Here is a 22,271-nt window from a genome sequence, read left to right as displayed (position 1 = left end):
ATTTTGAAAAGTTATCAATAATATTTCTCATTAATGTTTATGCTGGACACTAGAAGCTTTTTTTTTTTTACATATGGCCAGGCAGTATATAAATGACTTCACACCGGTTCTGACATTTTCCCAACCCGACCTAAAAGGAATAAAAAATAATAAAGGAAATATACACACATTTTATGTTCTCTAAGGTAGATAACTCGTAAAGTATTTAAATAACTACTAGCATGATGAAACCCAGGACAAACTGAAACTCCATACATGACTCTGTTCTCTATTTTCTCCGGTACAGTTTACACCAAAAACATTTTAGGTTGATTCCACTAAATATATTCAGTTTTAAACTACAAATTTTTAAATGCAATTCTTTTCGAAAAAGAAACAAAACTCGAACATTTTTGTATGTTACAATTTTGACATTAAAATTTGATTATGATACCTTCATTGATATTCCATGAACTGGCGATTTCACAGGAATCTCCCCCTCCCTCCAATCCATGAAGGGGAAAACTCCTTGTCTGGAAGTATCTGATTTCTTTTCAGAGAACTGACACAACTCACATTATGAAAAATCAAGTTTGATTTGTTTCATTCTGGTCCGTCACACTATTAAGTTTACAATTAAGTTTATTTCAGTCCAGTGTGACATATAATGCCTTCACCATTTCAGCACCTAACATGTTTCGATTCTTAATGACTCATCATCGGGGGTATATCACTATGATCAGGAACCCACCAATACGTAAATGTTTTTGTAAGACTATATACACTTAAAACATTCATGATGCTCACTATATGTAGTTGTTAATTTTTCCATTGTCGAAACAGACGTTTTATGTAGACTTTTATAATAAGTACATTCTTGAAGTATATTACTTAGAAGTGACGTAGTTGCAATCACTTTCATAAAGGATAGTTTAAAAATGTAATTTTCCACTGCACAGTATATAAAATTCAATTTGTTTCACCACAGCAGCCTTCCTTTACGTTAAAATTGAATTTTATATACAGTGCAGTGGGAAATTACATTTTTAAACTATCCTTTATGAAAGTGATTGCAACTCCGTCACTTCTAAGTAATATACTTCAAGACTGTACTTATTATAAAAGTTTACATCAAACATCTATTTCGACAATGGAAAAATTAACAACTACATATAGTGAGCATCATGAAGGTTTTAAGTGTATATAGTCTTATAAAAACATTTACGTATTGGTGGGTTCCTGATCGTAGTGATATACCCCCGATGATGAGTCATTAAGAATCGAAACATGTTAGGTAACTAAGTGCTGAAGTGGTGAAGGCATTATACACTGGACTGAAATAAACTGAATTGAAAAATCAAGTTTTCTTTCCGTTATTACACTTGTGTTGGAGTAGAACAATGACAGGGTCTCGAATCATAGGCTGCATCATCATTTCTGACAATGAACGCTCCAGCTTGCATGCTGCTAATTCTCTGTTCACATGAAATTAGATTCCTTGACGTCACGGAATAAATGTCATAGGGTAGGTTGCACTGAAAGTAAGGCTAGGAACGGAAGTGTACATACAGACTGCAGCTCAATATGATCCGTAAACCCTGAAAACGTGACAATTATTTGCAGGTCATAACAACAATATGTATTATGGGATGACACAACGTTATGTTTATAGATAAGACTGCAAATGAAATGAACGATAATTAATACCCTCTCATGAAACATACACAATTCATAGTAGAGGGTTTTGACTTCTACTTATCTGGTCAAGAATTTCCCTGCTTTTACGAAAACTGTGTCCACAAGGACCTGCCACTAGACAATACTGAGGCAGTTAAATCCAGTTCCAAACCTCATACAATGTTTACCTAATATGCATTCTAGTATTACCCTGGTACGTATGCCAAGATTTTCAAGACATTTTCTCCTCTTCAGATTTTCTGACCAAAACTTTGTATATATTTTTCACATATTCATTTGCATGTGCGAACTGTTCATCTCATATTCTTTGATTTAGTTTCTGTAAAAATGTGCAGGATATTATTCACTCAAACATGTCATACTCTCTTATTAAACCATTTAATTTCAATGGTGTTTAAAATACTTTTACGTATTCGTCATAAATGTTGCCGTGAGAAATTCTGGCATGAGCAGTTATATATTGGGAAAAACACTTCGAGTTTGGGACGAGAAGTGCTAGAATACAGCCTTAGGGCCCCGGAATCTCGAGTTGAAGATGAAATTAAAACTTATTAATCAACATGGGCGGTCTACTTGTGCTACACGACTTCACACACCGCTTGTGTTTATATTACTATCGGCAAACTTGTATTCATTACGTTCATTTTAAATGTACATGTTTATATATGGAGCATATACCTTTATGTACAATGTTGGAAATATCATTTATAGTAAATTAAAATCCAGTCTTAGAATTCTTAAATACTATTTCTTAAACGGGAATAAAACTGAAATGACAAAATGCCTAAGCTATTTGCATATTTTCTTTTAAAATACAGTGGAACCTCGCTTAACGAGCACCTCTCATAACGAGTAATCAGCATAAATAGCAAAACAAATTATAAACAAGATGACTCGCTTAACGAGCGACGTTTCGCATAACGAGTGACTAGAGGGGAAGGTCCGGATTGTGCGCTTGCTACATCAGTCTCTGTTTAGCACTCGTCCCGCTAGCATCTTAGTGTCGCTTGTGATCACACATTTTTCAAACGTGTGTTCAGACATATTATTTGTGATTTTTTGTGTGCAAAGTTTAATACCCCTTGCAAAAATGTCCCCGAAGAAAAAGCCGCAAAAATACAGCCATAAGAGAATAAAAATAACTGTAGAAATGAAACGTAAATTCATTGAAAAGCAAGAACAAGGTGTGAGCATGGCTGATCTAGCACACACATACAATAGGTCTACATCAACGATTTTCATGATTTGGAGTTGCATTGTGTTTCACAGCAAGAAGTTGTGGAGGAAAGTTTGTCAGAGGAGGAGGAGGAGTTAACAGCAAAGCAACAATCTTCTGGCGCAATAAGAGAAATGCTGAAAGCATGGGAAACTGTTGCATTGTACATTGAGAAGCATCACCCTAATAAGGCAGTGGCTATGCGCGCTACAAATTTATTTAATGATAATGCTCTGTCGCATTTTCACCAAATTTTGAAGCGTCGGCAAAAAGAAATGTCTCTAGACAGCTTTCTAGTAAAAAAGAATTAGATATGTATCATAAATAATAAACTAATTATTTCGATTTTTTTGTTTTTGTTTTTTGTTTTTTGCAAATCGAATTCGCATTCCAGGTTGGTTCATTCCGCATAGAAGAAAAGATGAAGATGATTCACGCTCCTTAACAATGTATATATCATTTTCTTTGAATAAACGTTATACATAAAATTTTTTGAGTATTTTTTTTCGGCATGGAACGCATTATCATATTTTACATTAATTTATATGGGAAAAATTGTTTCGATTAACGAGTGTTTCGCATTCCGAGTAAGATTCTGGAACGAATTATGCTCGTTAAGCGAGGTTCCACTGTATTTGTTTCATAATGAAATCCGAAAAAGTAATATTTTGTACATAGTTTTCATTACTTTCGCCATCACACATGCTAATTCAGTCAGTCCTAAATTCAAGCATGGATGCAATTGATATCCATGAAGCTATTAACCCTTTCTATAAAATTATTTATATTTCGAAGGGGCTTTAGATAGAATAACGTGACCTACTATTATGGTAAGTGAATTCCTAAACAGTATTTTCAAATAGGCCGCATCTGCTTCGTCGTTCTACTGTCTACAATTATCCAAATATCACTATCTCCATAAGCGTAAACACTACCCATAAAAAACAAAACAAGAAAAAAACTCCGTGGATGTAGTCCGCAAGCAAACTATACCAACCGAACGACCGCCGCTTGTCGGCGAAGTTAGTACCAACTTTTGCGGATAGAGGGTGTCACGGTGTCAGCGCAACGGATTCCCACGGTCGTTAAACTCGGTTTTCTAGGCCGGAGCTGCTATTTCCTTAAAATGGCTCCCGAATTATACTCGTGAGGCTGAGTTGACCTCGTTCCAGACCCACTACTACTTAGAAAATCTGGTAGCGCAGGGAATCGAACCCGGGAACTCTGGATCTGTAGCCAGGAACTCTGGCCACTAGAACATAGAGGCCTCGAAATCCACGTTTACTGATGAGAAGCGTGTAACACATAAATTTAAACGTGTTAATTGTTAACAGAGTTCAGGCATACTTGTTGAAATCATATGTTCCTAGGTAACTTTTGAGAGAATGTAGAAACAGTCGAAGAACTACTGGATCAGAATTCCAAACATCAGTTATTTATCTTCGTTTGCATCACTACATACATATAACCATCTTCCATATTTTCGGCACGCAAATCTAATAGTTATTATGTGCAGTCTTTTGATAAAGAAAACGAAGAAACTGATAAGCAAAATACCGTGTGACTATTTGTCTAAATATATGGTTATTTTTAATCGAATGATAAATATGCCTTCATCAAAATACAGGATATAACTAAATAAAACCTCTTCGCAACAGTTTGACGTTCCCAGCATTTTTACTGTTGGCTCTACAGCTTAATGTTCATCGAACCTGAAAAACACTGAGGCAGGTAGATAATTTTATTTTTGTATCTTGCTGATAATAACACGAAATTCATTCGCCTAAAGAGACTGAAAGACTCACATGAGAATCACATCCCAAAAAATTGGTGAACCGACCGTCAGTTCAGTCGACTGTCTCTCCAATACAAATGTTAACACTGCACTAATATGTTAAGCGTAAAAGCACTGAATCAGAAAAATCTATAATACTTTCCATGCACATAGTAGTTATATATAAATACAGTACATTCACTTCTTTCTTCTCTGAGTACGATTTCAATATTGTTGTCAATCTGATAGAGCACTGGATGTGATGATGGTTGTTATTATGATCATAATGATCATGTATTCCGCCGTTCTATTCGGTTTCATATTAGCACAAAAGATATGCATGTATATTTATAACTTCGAATTTTATTTTAATTTTAACGAAAGGGTGATGTTTCGCATGTGGACTCCTGCTATCAAGGACACACACACACACACACCGTTCCACTTGTATAATCCGGACTGTCTGCTGTAGGTCACATGTAACCCTCGGGCTGTAATTCCTTCAACCCTGCCTTAGGAGGAAAATTTTCCATTTATTGAACTAAATTTTCGCTAAGTATAGCTGCAAATCAAATTCACTGCGCAAAATCTTGGCAGCATTTCGTCTGCAATCGGAAAAGGTGATACCCACCTCCAGGCCATTATTTTTACTCTGAGTTTTGCTCTTTTTTTTTTTTTTACTCCCGTCAGGTGTTCTTCCTGAATCCTCTCAGATTTCGAATGCGATGTTATATCATCTTGCACCACAAAGATACAAGCATGCGCTCATTAGGTCCAACACAGCTTTAAAAATTACGTTCTTCTAGCCATTATTGACTATTTTCCATCTACTCTGCATGTGCGACACATTTCACAGTTTCGTAGCATATTTCAATTTATACGAAGGAACCTGTTTTAAAACATAACCTAGTTTAGGAACAACACATTTTTAAAGATACATGATCATTGTTTTTTCAAGATGAAATACAATTCGAAAATCTGCTTTGCAATGTGGAGGAAGAGAAGCTGAAACTCAGATTTTACCTGAATGACTCGAGAAAACCATTTATACCCCTAATATGACAACAGAACTTACAAGTGTTGTGACACTCGAATCATGTTTTGGCCATGTTTACCTTCACATACCTCTAATATCTTTGGTACTATGTGCATAAAAGAATATGTATCAGGGTGACAGCAATATTAATTTAACAACTGACTAATTCTAATTAGGGGGAGGGGCAGTAGTACATATCGATGAGTGAGAGCAGTTTCTTCATATGCTGATCTATCAGGCGTACCGTTACGTAAGCTTTCATTTGATAGATAAATCGTTTACTATTGCAGCAAACTACAAGGGGTTTAGATATAAAATCATCTATTATTCGGATGAATAGGACCCATTTTGCACGCAAATGACTATTGCAATTTCGAAAATAGTACACGACGACTTCATAATTCACCTGTCTTGTGTGCGCTTTGTAAATGAATACAGAAGACAACAATTATAACGCGCTCTCGATAACTGAGTAACACACCGTTCACTTTACTGCTGTTGTTAATGGCTTTAACGACCATCCCCCCGCGTAACGGACGGATGACCACACTCTGTAAAGGTTGCACCAGTCACTGTCACTCCGCTGGGGCTCCCCATGGGATGTTATGGGACATGCTAACCAGCCCCTCTCTTAAAAAGGTCAATATTAATAAATGTTAGTTTATAACAGTGCTCGTATTACATACGTGATAAGCCGTTCCGTTTCTCCTCCGCTGTCACTGGGCTGGCCACTGATGGCTGAATGCTACCTGTAAATTCACCAACCGACTTCTTCACCTGTCCACGTCAGGCAGCCAGGGAGGGAAATGGCTCCGCGCAAAGCACCTGCAGTAGAGAACACAACCTAATGGCAACGCATTCCCTCTCTGTAATTACCTCCTCCACCTGACTTCAATCTACCGATACTAGCCAGCTAGTCAGACAGACGGTAAGTTAGGTAAGTCAGTTATCCAGTCAGCCGACCGCAGCGCCAGCGATCAGACACAAGGGGATTTGCCTGGCGATGACGTCATCAGTGGTCATCGTGTTACGCAATTTTGCAGAGCCTGTCTTTTATTTTCTAATAATTCTGGTATGAAATTGCCCTCATCTACGTGAAAGTTATAAAACGTTATCGATCTTTAGAAACACGGCTAAGTGTCACGATTCTATCGAATGAAGCCATGCCAAAACGTCTGAATTCTGGAGCTAAATTCATGTCTCGACTTCCAGACGTATTCGTGTTCAGTCCCGAATTTAAACTGGTTGGCCATTATTGCGTAGCTAATAGAGTAGTCACGCATGAAGCCCTTCACACTGTTTAAAACTGCTGTTATGCCAGTGTAATATCAAAAGAATGGTGTGCATGATGTATTATTTACGGAATTTGAACCTTCAGATACAGTATATTGCTCTACATTAATCTCTATAGCAATGGAGGCAGTCAAATAAAAATAAAATTAATGTAAGATATCAAATAAATTTATGTTATGTTTTGAGGTAACCAAGAAAACTTAAGTCAGCTTATTAGTACTGCATTATGACAATGGAAAATATTATTGGAAGAACGTAATTTCATTCCTCAGTCCATCACGAATCGTACTTTTGCCAACTGTGGGTTTCAAGTATCCATGGATTTCCATTTGAATCCGGTTTTGCCTACAGCAAAATACACGTATTTGGTATTAAGCTTCCACGGTTTTTCCATTCACGACTCTTCCTGTTAGTCTTGGTTACGTTAACTGTGTAAAGATAAATTTATCCCGGGGCTAAATTTGTTAAGCACCACGCCTTGAAGACTTGTGGGAGTGGACGTATAGCTCCACCTTTCTTGACCTCGGCACTAGCTGTAGGTGAGTGGTCAGCTCCACAACCCTGCCGCTTTACTCACGCAGAGAAACATTCGTCAATGCCAATTGTATAGGAGGTTTGGTGACTCTAAAACCCGTCGAGGCCTTATGGAGAAGAAAAATGTATTGTGCCACTACAGAGAATCGAACCCCGACTCATCGGTCATTCAGTCCGTAACCTAGTCTGCCTACCAACTGAGCTATCCAGGCTCCCGCATTTGTGTAGACGCGAAACTAATCAGAGGCTTCCGTTGTAATGCCTCCTTTTGTGGCTCTTTTTTATACGATTGTCTGAAGCCTATACTGTGTAATATTTTTAAACATTTTACAATATGCTTTATTTATTTATTTGAGAAACGGCAACTCGCACGGTTGGACCTTGATGGACGTTTTCGCGCCGGCGGGTTCCCCTAACCCCAAAGTTCCCGTAAGGCCTTGGCTGTATATTTCGGGAAAGTGGCCCCGAACGGTGGGCAAGAGAAACCTGAAATACCTATACTGTTTTTAGTTTCTTGTTAGTGAAATTACAAGCGGGACATATATTTCCACCGCTACAATAACTATCGTTAAGAAAATCACACAAATCCGTAGTAAATAAATCATTGCATGATAAATATTTTGTTCATATCGGATGTACGTGTAATACAAATAAATACACAAATGTGATTTATCTATGAACTGTGAAAAATGTAAGAGGCCGTTCAGAATTCATCTCGACGAACTTGACAAAGAAGAGAAGAGATAAGGAAAGTAAGGATGAACCAAGGAGACTCTTTAATCATAGTTGAAGTAAACGCATGTTTAGGATCTGAAACTTAAATCTTAGAGAAAGAATTTTCAATAGATTCAGTTATTTATTACTTCCTGGAAGCAAGTATCGAAATGTGTAGTGTAATATTATGTACAGTTTTCAAATGTGAAGTACGGCATAGAAGTTCTTTGAAGAATCATATAAGCCTACTTTCTCTGATTACTTTGTGCTTAGTAGCTACCCTTGAAGAAGATGTATCGAAGTGATTTTCGTAAACTCTATACTCGAATGCAAGATTCCAGCTCCTGAGAATTTTAAAGTATGACTACCTAAATTTTCTTACATCATATATATTCAGTGCTGACGACCTCACATAACTACAAATGGCATAGACACTGTGCTTCCAGGTTTGAAATCACAACATTATTATCCATATTCGACAAAATTTGACATGTATTTTAATGCTTATAGTGTTCCATCACATCACATTTTACGAAAACGCGCTTAAGAGTTCTGGATTTGTAAAAAATATGTAAACTGATTAAATTTTGATATTGATTGTAAGAGAGGTACGAAAAATATTTCGAATGGCACAAAATTTCTATCACCCAGTTTTACAGAATTTTTCGTTAGTAAGATGCACTGACTTCAATTTTCCTTTCATAAAAGAATCGTAAACATTGACAATAGGTTCTATATTATGTAATCACTGTCTTTAGTTGTATGACACGGTGTAGTCTCGCATAACGTCATCAGTGTTTCGGAGGAACCTACTGCCGATATCACCAGAGTGGAAGAGTACTATTAAAATCCCAGGAGAAAGTAAGCAGAGAAATACAATAATATTAAAATAGCTAGAAGGTCCTTTGAAAATGTTGCAAAGTTCAGATATTTGGGAATGAGAATAACACATCAAATTGTGATTAGTGAAGAGATGAAGAGGAAATTAAATTCGGGTAAAGCTTGATACCGTTCAGTACAGAACCTATTGTTCCCTCATATGTTGCCAACAAGCATAGAAGTTAAAATACACAAAACTATAATTTTGTCTGTAGTTCTGTGCGGGCGTGAAACCTGACAATAAGAGAACATAGGATGAGAGTGTCTGAGAACAGGTTGCCGAGGAAAATGTTTAGGCGGAAGAGAGACTAACTGATAGGAAGCTGGAAAATTTTTCATAATAAGGAGCTTCATAAGTTGTACACTTCGCCAAATATAATTAAAATAATTAAGTCACGATAAGTGAGATTTGCAAGGCACATACGAGTAGCATGAGTGGGAGATAAGCAAAATGCAATCAGGTTTTTGTTGGAAACACAAAAGGAAGGACACAATTGGAAAGCTATAGATGTAAGTGGGAAAATCAAGGCAGCGCCACAGCTCAAGCGGTTAGTTCCTGGCTTTCCACCGCGGCGGCCCGGGTTCCATCCCGGGCCTGGTCAAGTATTTGTGGTGGATAAAGTGGCGCTGGGGCGGATTTTCTCAGAGTACTTCGGTTTCCCCTGCCAATCTTCATTCCACCAAATTCTCCATCATCATAATCACCCGGGGCAGGTACAATAGGCCAATCAGTGTTCGCCGTGCCGAGTGGACCCAGCTGGACTCCAGCCCCCACTAAGCGAATTTAAGAAGAAGAAAAAAGAAACGTGGGAAGATATTATTCAAAAGAATCTCAGAGAAGTAGAATGGGATGGTATAGGCAGAATTAATCTGGCTCGGGATATGGACCGGTATCGGGCTCCTGTGAACATAGAAATGAGCATTCGGGACCCATAAAATATTAGGAAATTCTTAAATTGCTGAACTACTGATGGCTCGTCAAGAGGGACTAAGCTCATGGAGTTTGTTACAGTAAAACTTGGTTATAGCAACATCGGTTTCTGCGACACCTTGTCTATTGCGTCAATATTCAATGGTACGAACTAATTCCTCATAAAGCAACTGTTTTTATACCTTGCTTAGTACGACATGCACAAATGCATCAACCTCGTATGTAACGTCATTTTCATTCCTGAATTTCTCTGATATGGACATTGAACGTAATTTAGAAAGTGTGTATTGGGCAAGTAACAGGAAACAGATGAAGATAACTGATTACTGTACTCGTATCTAGGTACAGTAAGGCACAACAGTTGATGTAATCTACTGTAATTTGGTGAGTAGGCCTACCTTTAATATACAGTATTAGTGCGGTGTGTATTGTCAGTGAAAAGCGCTGTAATATGTCTTTGATATTACACATTTGGGCAATTCCACGTTAATGTTACGTTAATCTGTACTTAACTATGTATTTCACTAAAAAATGCAACATTTTAACTCGGTTTTTGGTAGATTTTTACGTGACTAACATAAGGCTACTGTGGAAGTGCCCATTTCGGTTACAACGACATTCGTTTATAACGACACTATTTTTAGGTCCCTTTGATGACGTTATAACCAAGTTCTACTGTATATTTAAATGCCGTTTTGCTTCAATAAAATAGCGATCTGTATGTAGGCCAATCTTGTGGGTTACAATATGGATAACGATTATTTAATATCATGGTTATTTAGTGAGTAGGCCAGAAATACAGTGCGAGAATTAGTAGAAAATTCATTTCATCATAGATGAAGCATGCTAGAATCCTTTAGGACTGGTGTCTTTTCTCTCACGTCAACTAGTCAAAATCCCATAGGAGATTGACATGCACGCTAAGAATTTTAGTATAAGACGGTGCGCAGTCTTCATGAGCATGTGAACTGAAAGCAAATAAAGAATTCCAGTGAAGCACTACAAAGTTTGTTTAATAAAAATTCACTAATTACAATAAGTTTACTATCATTACTTGTCCATCGTTTTCTTTTCAGTGACTCTTGAGCCCATTCAAGGCCCTGGCCTCTTATTCAGTTCCGTATTCATTTTTCACAGACGGTAGGACTCCTTGGATGGGTGATCAGCTGTTCGAAAAGTCTCCACCTGAACAACAAGACAACGTAAACACATAATAAACGCATACACACACAAAACATCCATGCCTTGTGTGGGATTCGAACCGACGATCCCGGCTTCCGAGCGAGAGATACAGTACATGCTTTAGACCGCTCAGCTACTGTGATCGGTTTACCTGTCCATTAGAAGACCTAAAATTAAGAGTAAGATTTTAAATAGAGAATTAACATGTCCTTGCGCTTTTATAGAAAAAAAAAGAAAATCATCAAAATACTCGTATTTTTTATGGCAATAGCATTTAAATTTACGATGCTAATCAATCTAATTGTACCATAGAGGAGTAATTTCTTTTTAATTCGCTTAGTGAGGGTTGGAGTCCAGCTGAGTCCACTCGGCACGGCGGCCACTGATTGGCCTATTGTACCTGCCCCAGATGATTATGATGATGGAGTATTTGATGGAATGAAGATTGGCAGGGGAATCGAAGTACTCGAAGAAAATCCGCCCCCAGCGCCACTTTGATCACCACAAATCCTACTTGACCCGACCCGGGATCGAACCCGGCCCGCCGCGTTTGGAAGCCAGCGACTAACCGCTTGAGCTACGTCGCGGCCTAAGGAGTCATTCTTTGTCCGACGAGCTTATTTCTAGGCTTCGAGAAGCTCAGAACTTCTATTCTTACAGGCCTACATATTTAATAAATTGATACGTTGGGAATATTTCGCCAAATTGTTTCGACAGTGGTAGTGTTATTTGGAGCAAAACCAGAAAAGTTTGGTTTATTCCTGACATAGATCTGATACCTGTTGTTCTTGTATGTGTTTGTAATGAACTATTAGGCTCAATGTGTTGTTTAACGCAAGGGAATATTATAACAAGTAAGTAATTATTAATTATAGTATTAGCTGGATATATATACAAACTCACATTACATTCGCAGTATTTATTTCTGATGACCCAGTACATAAACATCTCACAAGGTCTTTTACCTAATCAAATACTGAACACTTGTATGTGAATGGTAAATACTGCGTCTGAAAATCGTACTGTAAAACCGACTGGGTTGGTCCAGGAAATGCTAACAATCAAACTCACAATATACGCACGTTTCTAATACATCATCATCATGATCATCACCCAATCACCAGTCACTGAGCGAAAATCGCTCAGCAAAATTTTGTGACTAACACAAATGTTCATGCACGAATATTTGTTGAACTTTGGTTTATTCCCATAGATTCCGAAATCAATGTATGGTCCATTATACTTTTCCGTACATTAAGAAAGATTAAGAAAATTATTTATAGAGTAATCAAGATTTATTTTTCTCCAGTTATGAAAAACTGCAAATATGTGTTCACATTACGATTTACACAACGCATTCTTTGAAATTTTCATGCTACACTTGCCTTAATATTCATTTAATGAAGACACAGCTCTATCCCTGAAACTTTATCTCATGAAAGAAACCACATTGTGCCATTTTCCTTGCACATTCTCTAATACAGGTAACATCGAAAGGTACTTAAAATAGAAGTTGTAGGATTCGATTATATTTACAATTTATTCGACCTACAAAACTCCTGTATTTGAGCAGATTTTATACTAATAGACGATAAAATTTTGTTGGTCTACGCCGATGATATGAATCTACTGGGTGATAATGTAGATACCATAAAGAAAAACACACAATCTTTAATTGACGCAAGTAAAAAGGTTGATCTAAAAGTAAACACAGAGAAAATTAAGTATATGTTACTGTCCAGGGTGTTAAGGAAAATATTTGGACCGAAGAGGAATGAAGTGACAGGAGGTTGGAGAAAACTACATAATGAGGAGCTTCATAACTTGTACTCTTCTCAAAGTATAATTAGAATGATCAAGTCAAGGAGGATGAGGTGGGCAGGTTATGTAGCACGAATGGGGGAGACGAGGAATGTGTATAGGATATTGGTGGGAAAGCCAGAAGGAAAGAGACCACAGGGAAGACCAAGGCGTAGGTGGGTGGACAATATTAGAATGGATCTTAGAGAGATAGGATGGGATGGTATGGATTGAATAGATCTGGCTCAGGATAGGGACCAGTGGAGGGCTATTGTGAACACGGTGATGAACCTTAGGGTTCCATAAAATGCTGGGAAATTCTTGAGTAGCTGCAGAATTGGCGGGTCCTCTAGAAGGGCTCAGCTCCATGAGTAAGTAAGTAAGTAAGACGATAAAATTTAATTTAAAATTTATGTTAAGTGGTTGTTATTACTGGACCCTTACGGAACCAAATTTAATTCGCTCAGAAACTTTTGCTGCAGATTGCAGTACTGGCACCAGGAACGTTCAGTAGATTCAGTTAAGAAATGTGCTGATAAAAATACATGACCTTCCCTTTAAGCATTCGTCTTGTGCACGCCATGAAAATAAGCGTAAGGCCTGACATTTCAATGTCGGAAAATTTAATTCACTTTATTTATTATCTGACCATAAAATTCGATAACACACAACTTCCTCGTAAGAAGAAAAGAAAGAAAAAAAACTGACTGCAACAAGCGGTCTGTTTCGACAGAGTAAATGTCACAATCAGACCAGAAGTCTTTGGTGCTACGTCCATGAAGGACACGTATTTTGTGTAGAGATTTAAGCACACCACGTGCTCATTACGATAACTTTAGAAGGCAGTGAGTACAACTAATTCATACCGAGAGATCCGTGTTTAGTTCATGGCTGTGTGGTTTGCTTCCCAGCCCATGTAGTAAAATCATGGAACATTAAAATCACCCACTACTTTGAACCTAACTCATAACAATTATTTCTTAATAATCAGCACACTTACCTTCCGACACACCGCTCCTTCGACATAACTTCACAAGATGGTCGGCCGACATTCTTCATGTATAATCAACGTTATAAATATTAAGAAAGTATTAAAAACACTCGCGTTTAGTACAGAGTGATTCAGAAAGATGGACACAATTTCAATTGACTATATTTCCCGAACTGTATGTTGCATTTGAATTCTGTAAAGTACGTTTGAAAGAGGATGTTACAAAGTTTCTAGTACTACCGCTAGTGCCCTCCATCACTGCGTCCCGGGCCGATCGCGTGTATCGGAGGAGAACGTGGAGTGCATTCGAGTGAACTTTGAGCGCAGCCCAATGAAGTCAACCCGTAGTGCTAATAGAGAACTTGGACTATCGCAAACAACTGTGTGGCGTGTACTACCTCTTCCCACAAATTTGAATGACCTAAGAAACTGTATCACAGGTGCGGTGAACTCAGTGACGCAAGATATTTGTCATCGAGTGTAGGATGAATTCAGCTATCGTCTAGATGTTATCCGTGCAGCCGGAGGAGGGGGGGGCACATTGAACATCTATAAACTTCCATGTATGTATAATCAAGTGTAATTTACAGAATTCAAATGCAACATATAATTCAGGAAATATAGCAAATTGAAATTGTGTCCATCTTTCTGAATCACCCTGTATTTCGCGTTTTAAGATTCCCAAGGGTTACACATTATAAGTTTAAATCTAGTGGAACATATAATATTACACATTTAAAATGTCAAGTTAGATGATCCATCATTTGACATCTCCGAATCGAAGTACTTGGCAGGACCATCATGTTCTCAGTTTCGTTTTCCTAAAATATTGGTATTAGAAGTTTCGTGCTTTCCGACTGTTACCACTGATTACAGAAAATTAACTTTACCAAGATCGGGAGGTATCCACTGATAATGATGCTCATAAGAATTTGCATGAATATCACTTAATGCTTACATGCTTGATAAGATATTTGTACTGAGTCACAAGGCGGGCAGAAGAATGTAAGAAGAGACACATGGAGATCGCTAATAATGTTCCGAAGGGTCATTGTCCACTTCATGCTAAGTTATGACTTAAACTACAGGAATTTGTGTTTGGAGAAGTTGAAGCATGTGTAGGCGTTCAGGCATACATGAGACATGTGGTTCCCAATGTAGATGGGCATGGTTACAAGGCACTGAACAAATAACTGGAGACGCATCAAAGTACCAAATGAGAAACCAGTCCAACAGTTAGGAATAAACGGCGAAGAATCTTAAGTTATCATTTTGCTTAACACTCACCAGGAAGGCACAAATTTCTGCTGCATGCAAGGCTCCATACATTCTTACCTTCGGCACTAGTTTGAGATATAACGGAGAGATTATTTGAAACACAAAATAATAGATACAAAACTGTAAGAATAAAAAATACAGAGATTCGTAGGCTGCTGCAAATACATTGACAAAGAATAATTACCTGGGACTTTTTCTTGGGTTTAAATTGTTAAACGTCACTCTTCAAATTCACTATATAACTGGAATGGTTAAATGGCTGTGAAAGATTAACTGGAAAATATATGGGACTAAGTCGTTAGGACCTATTTTAAATACTATTACAGCATTTAGCCAGTCACAGTAGGCGCGTGTTCTAAGGCATGAAATGTTCTCGCTCGCTCGGACACTGGTATCGTGGTTTCGAATCCAACTTAAGGCATGGATGTTTGGTGTGTGAGTATGCGTTTGTTCTGTGTTTGTGCTGTCCCGTCTTTAAGTAGCGTCCTTGCGACGGGCTGATCACTCATCCACGGAGTACTACCGGCTGTGAAAAATATTTATGGAAATGAATGAGAGGTCATGGCCGTGAATGGGCTGGAGGAGACATTGAAAAAGATTACAGTGTTTAGATTAAACCCTTATGGATTATCGCGTCACGTAGTCCAGTAGGTGTTTGCATACGCTTCGAAACAAACTTTTGCCTCCTCCCTCCTCCGTCAAAGTGGTGGCAACAGGTTCCTCCGAAACAGTAATAAGTACGTAGGAGGCTACACGTTGTCGTAACCTTGAAGATAACATTCAAATTTCTATCGAAGGGAAAACTCCAAATGTCATAAGAAAATTGTGAAAAACTTCAGTCCGTATAACCGGTTTAACGTGCTGAGATTTGATCCCAAGACTACCGGAGTGCCAAGCAAGAATATTCGCCACTCGGCTGCAACGACAGGGTGGTAAAATTTTAGAACCGAAGGAACGGATTAGGTTTGCAAGAGTTCTTCCGGGTCAGGAAATGTAAAGGAAACACTAAAAAAAAAAATTTAACAGATTGAAAGATACAGCTTACATATTGAATGTCATTACCACATTAAAAGGAATTTCGGCAGCATATACAGATATAGTTCCTAATTTTGAACTTTCATCAGATCATACTCCCATTATAACGACCATAAGTTCTTTAGTGATAATCAGACATAACACTTCAAGATTACATAACCATAAAACCAACTGGGAAAAATATAGAGAAGAAATCACCAACAATATAAATCTAAAAATAACGCTGAAGAATGCCGAAGACCTAGATTTTGCAATTGAAACACTAACAAAAGTCATGCAACAAGCCTCTATTCAATCCACACCGCCACTGGAATCACAAAGAAGTATCAACAGTACTCCTTTAGAAATCAAACAACTTCTAAAGGATAAAAGAAAGGCAAGAGCGATATGGCACCGAACCCACAACCCAACCGATAAAACCAGATACAACCAGTTAACAAATTAGCTAAAAGCCAAACTAAAAGAACTGAGAGGAACATCCTTTACGGATTACATACAAAACCTCAGCAGGTATGATTACTCAATATGGAAGCCTATTAAAAACATAAAAAAACCTAAAGAATCCTCGCCACCAATACGAGAAACAACACCAACTGCAGGCCCCTGGGCAAGAAGTAATAAAGAGAAATCTGAACTCTTTTCAAAACATTTTGCCAATATATTTACTCCGCATAATGAGGCAAGAGACCGAGAAATAGAACAAAACTTAGCAGCTCCCATAGAAATACAACAAACTCTAACAATCACCTCCCCGAAGGAAATCAAAGAAGTGATCAAATCTTTGGGTTTAAAAAAACACCCTGACTAGACCAAGTCACACCAAAAATGCTAAAGGAACTACCAAAAAAAAGGAATAGTACTACTAACCTACATCTTTAATGGAATAATAAGAATGTCCTACTGGCCTAAACACTTTAAAATCTCACAAATAATCACGATAGTTAAACCAGGAAAGGATCCAGCAGAAAACACTTCATACCGCCCAATCAGCATCATATCAGTGACGTCCAAAGTTTTTGAAAAACTTATACTTAGAAGAATAAACAAAGATTTGAGGCCAGAAGAGTGGATTCCACACCACCAATTTGGATTTCGTCAAGGCCACTCTACCATACAGCAGATCCATCGAATAACAAATATCAACAAAGCCTTAGACGACAGGAGCTACTGTACAGCAGTGTCCTTAGACGTCAGCCAGGCCTTCCACAGGGTGTGGCATAGTGGTCTGCTATACAAGATCAAACAAATCCTTCCACTATCATATTTTAATCTTCTTAAATCCTACCTAAGTGACCGGAAGTTTCAAATAAGAGTGGGAAACGAAAAATCTGAACCACAACCGATGGGGTGCCACAGGGCAGAGTCCTTGGCCCAACTTTATACACCTTATTTACATCTGATTTACCTACTTCCTCAAATATAACTCTTGCAACATTTGCCGACGACGTAGCTATATTGTCAGTCAGCAAAGACCCAGAAAGAGTAGCGACAGACCTTCAGCATCACCTTAGTACGTTAGAAAATTGGTTCGAGAAGTGGCGCATCAGAATAAATGAAAACAAGACTTGCCACATAACTTTCACCCTATGAAAAAAGCCGACACCTGACATGTACTTCAATAATATCCAAATACCACGCAGAACAGAAATAAAATACCTAGGTATGACTATAGACAACAAACTAACATGGAAGCAGCATATAGTCAAGAAACGAAAACAAGTAGACCTAACCATTAAACAGCTAAACTGGCTAATAGGCAGAAAATCAAAGCTAACAGTCGAAAATAAAATTCTGATCTACAAGACTATAATTATTCCTATTTGGACGTACGGCCTGGAGCTATGGGGCTGCGCCAGCAAATCCAACACAGAAATAATCCAAAGAAGCCAATCTAAGATCCTACGAATGATAGTCGACGCACCACGGTATGTCTCCAACGCAACTCTCCACACCGATCTCGGTATATCTTCCGTACAAGACGTCATCGAACAAAAAAGCAACAGACATCACAACAAAATCATAACTCACAAAAACTCACTCCAAAAGACGCTATCGACAAGAGAAGACAACAGACGACTCAAACGAAACTGGCCAATTGACCTGATTTGAATTAGTGAGGATTTGCCGCTGGACGCCTCCTCATCATGTCATCTAAACACCCATAACATTAGCTTATAGAATGTGTATTCTGATTGCTGATTAAACAAAAACAAAAAAAAACATTACCACATTACTGCGGCAGATTCTGATGCTTAGAGTCGCTAACAAGCTTCCCACTATTTGATGTTATCCTACACTCACTTTACATGGGTAAGTGTTCACAATGTTATGAAGAAATATATATTTATACTGCAAAGGGAACGTAGCATATGTGTATATCGCAGTGGTGCTTAAATCGCCCTACTACTGCTTAAAAGAAAAGCAATATTATTTTTGTTTTCTGGTGATTTTATTCGACCCGTAGTGAAAATCCCTGATTCGTAAGAAATGGCATAATTATTCTCAAAGCTAGGAACCGAGTGGCGGTGGAAATGAAACATGCGGCTTGTCGCAAGTAAATTCCTGCACACCTACAATAAGGTTTTGTGTAACCAGAATCCTAATTGTCTCTTTTGGTGTGCATATTTTAAAGAAATATTTGGTAAATATTGATTTCTTTATATTATTCCATCGCAGTCAGTATGTTTCCCTAAAACGCCCATTCTGGTGTTTCCTAAGTCGCCCTGGTACAATTTAAAAATCTTACGCTTTGCATGGTTTTACATAGTGTTTTACAGTTATGTTCATGGTGGAGAGAAAATAGTCTGAGAGCCAAAAAAGAACACATCACAAGACACAATATACACAAAATATAGGAAGAACGACTCCCATAGTGGAAGAATGACGTAGTACGCGAGTTTGAGTTACGACGTGTAAGATGTTGGATATTAACAAATTTTGATATATATAAATTTTTNTATAGTTGATGAAGAATATACATTTTAAATAATTTTATGAACGACACATGAATGCGAGCAATGCAATAGCTTAACGTAAATAACACACCTGAGGATGGCACAGTGATGCCGAAACATGTAGTGAAGTGACATGAGAGATTGAGTGCACTACAAGACGGCCAGTATACATACCATGGATAATATAATATAATTTGCGAAATTCTAATTTTCAAACACAGTGCTGAGAAAACATTGTAACCGCATAAATAAATATATAAATACATGAAACAAGAAACTATTATAATTTTGACAAAAATTGGAAGTATTGGGATCCTGCGACAAGTAATTACTATTTATATGAACGCGTCTGGACACATCGAGTAGCTCCTACTACAGATTTTGTACAGTAGGTTTCTACTTCTTGAGAACACTATTCATAGGTCAAGATAATAGTACAAATTAATTGTTGATACTAACGATGGTATTGTCACGTATTCCTGGTAGGCGTTAATAATAATAGTAACGGGTTCTGGATTAGATGAACAAATTTGTTAAACACTCACAAGTCATAACTACAAATAATCGATTATTGTAACTATAACGTACAAAAAAAAGTCTTCAACTTCTGCTTGATAGCCGTTGCTTGGTAACAAATCTTATCTGCTTAACACTTCAACTATTGAACTGCCTTCTGAATTCTCTTACGAATTAATCTCTGACCCCTGTCTGTATCTCTCGCTGATCTGAATCTAAATCTCTTGAATTCAGAGCCAAAGTCACATTGCGACTGACGGCCAGTCAGTCAGTAAGTCTTGGTGTCGAGCCCCATATGAGGCACATGACCAGATATTTATTACAGTTTGACAGTTACGATCATGTTTTGTGGGGCGCCCTCTCTGACGAGAGGACGGGTCTGTCTTTTGTATATGCTGCTGGCTCTTGCCAGCGCAGTCTTTCTCGGGTCCGAGTCCCTTGGGACTCGCGACACATATTTTACTGTCTCAGAATTGAGACTTCCTTTTCGTCGCCTCCTACGACTCGCAGGGTCACGGTGGAAGTATTCGACCCCGCCTCCACACGGGAGATCAATCACCATCTCTCGAATTCACCAAGGCACTGTTTTTTATAACGTCCAAGCGCCACGAATAGAAGGCATCAAGTCCAAGGTTTTCATTAATGTTTTTCATGAATCCGTTGTCTCGGAATCTTGTGTTAATTATCCACGCAACGGTTTGGTTTTCTAAGTGTTAACCGTTGCTACGAAACATCTCGTGTTTAGCAACTTGATACCTGGCAATGACTCGTTCACTGTTATTCTTTGAAACGGGAACGTGATTTCCGATCCGTTGCTCAGTAATGAACGTCTGCTCAGGCTCCACCATTCCGGCTTTCAGCCGTAATGTTACAATTTATTTTGTGTTGCATTTTCATCCAGTGTGAATAATTGTTACCTATTTTAAAAAACTTTGTTACATTATAATATATTTTTGGAAAGTGAGTTCTCTCAAGGGTCACTTGCAGATAGTCCAAGGCTGAGTGTAATGCACCGGGCGGGTTGACGTAGTGGTAAACCTGTAGACACATATTCGGAAGTTCTCTCTTCCAAACTTGGCAGGGATTGTGCTGTGTTGCACTCTCCCCCAAAGCACTAGAGATCGTAATAAGACATCAAAGCCCCAACCAGAACGCCGACGGCAGGGACCCCCTAGCTATTCCACCTATACACTTCAGGGACAGAGTCTCCAACATTGCTCACAACAGTACCCATTACTGAACCCAGATGAGACCTCTGTCCTCCTCCTCTTCCCTTCCTAGGTTTGCCAAATATCCTTCCTGGCTTTCGGATTACAAATGATTTCTTTCAATCTTCCCCATTTAGACCCCTCAGCAGAGCATGAGATATTTGGCCTTTCCCACAGCAGCAGAAGACCCAGTAAAGCAGGAAGACCTCTTGTTATTAAAGGAAACCACACAGTGGAGCCGTACAGTGCAAGGGTTCTGTAGTTTGCCGACAGGGCCAGCAGAGCAAATAACATGCATCTCTATTTTAGTGGGATTTCTTTTCAGCCCTTTAAGAACTTACTCATCTAAAATTACGTGTTCATTCTTACAGTCACTATACCTACTTGTTTTTGTTTTCATGGTGTTGTTAAAATCCAACACATCGACATTACCGTCTCATTCTTCTTCGTGAGACAGCAGTCTGGTTCAGTCAAATTATTTCTTACATAGAATATAGAGCATTTTTACTCAGCACAAAGAACTTCGTTTTTAACGAAGCACGAAAAGATTAAACATAATGACAGAATCACGTGATAAAGCTGCGATAATTCAGACATAACGACGGCGTAGTCGAAATGTGGTTTCAAATCAATCATTGTGTCTCGGTCGCAGTTCGGTGTGTGCTATGAAACTTGGCATGTTGCGCTCTGTATTGATTGCAGCGCCAGTTGTACATGAAAACAAACCAATTCCACGCTGATGTCTAAAATAGACAGACACACACACCCCCATCCTCATCCAATTCCACGAACTACACACAAGAAACTGCGGTAGACAGTCTGCTTCTTCGAAACCCAACCCATTAAGAGAAATTTTAAAGTTACGTCATTTCTACGTCCAAATATTGCAAGCAACCTCATCCCTATAGGGTTTATGACCAACATTTTGTGTGAATTCTCATTTCTTTCATGCCTGTTAAATTTCTCTCCTGCCTCATCCTTTCAAGGAGAACAAATGCTTAAATTTCTCATCATAAAACTTTGTTCAGTCTCCTGTCAATTCTTTCCTCTGAAATCCAAATATTCTCCTAAACAATCTGTTCTCAGACACTTCAGATCTGACCTAGTCTGACACCCACATAAAGCAACAGAAGTAGGCCACGACCACTTCTTCATCCATCCTTTCCAGCTCGCCATATGTAAACACTGTCTCGCCTCATCCATGCGCCATATCTCATTACGATTTACTTTCCCGAGATACATTTTAATATTAT

General features: G+C 38.3%; 1 long non-coding RNA gene across 1 annotated transcript in view; it reads right to left on the bottom strand.

The window, feature by feature from the left end:
• The window catches only part of LOC117282999, a 128,110-nt gene extending 121,574 nt beyond the window's left edge, over window positions 1-6,536 (bottom strand). The window contains exon 1 of the long non-coding RNA XR_004513980.1: window positions 6,390-6,536. This is a non-coding gene — a long non-coding RNA (uncharacterized LOC117282999). The remainder of the gene's footprint in view (window positions 1-6,389) is intronic.
• Window positions 6,537-22,271: the final 15,735 nt, after the last annotated feature.

This window comes from Cryptotermes secundus, unplaced genomic scaffold, assembly GCF_002891405.2.
Source record: "Cryptotermes secundus unplaced genomic scaffold, Csec_1.0 scaffold540, whole genome shotgun sequence".
Lineage (NCBI taxonomy): Eukaryota > Metazoa > Arthropoda > Insecta > Blattodea > Kalotermitidae > Cryptotermes > Cryptotermes secundus.
This window is presented reverse-complemented; position numbering and strand designations above follow the sequence as displayed.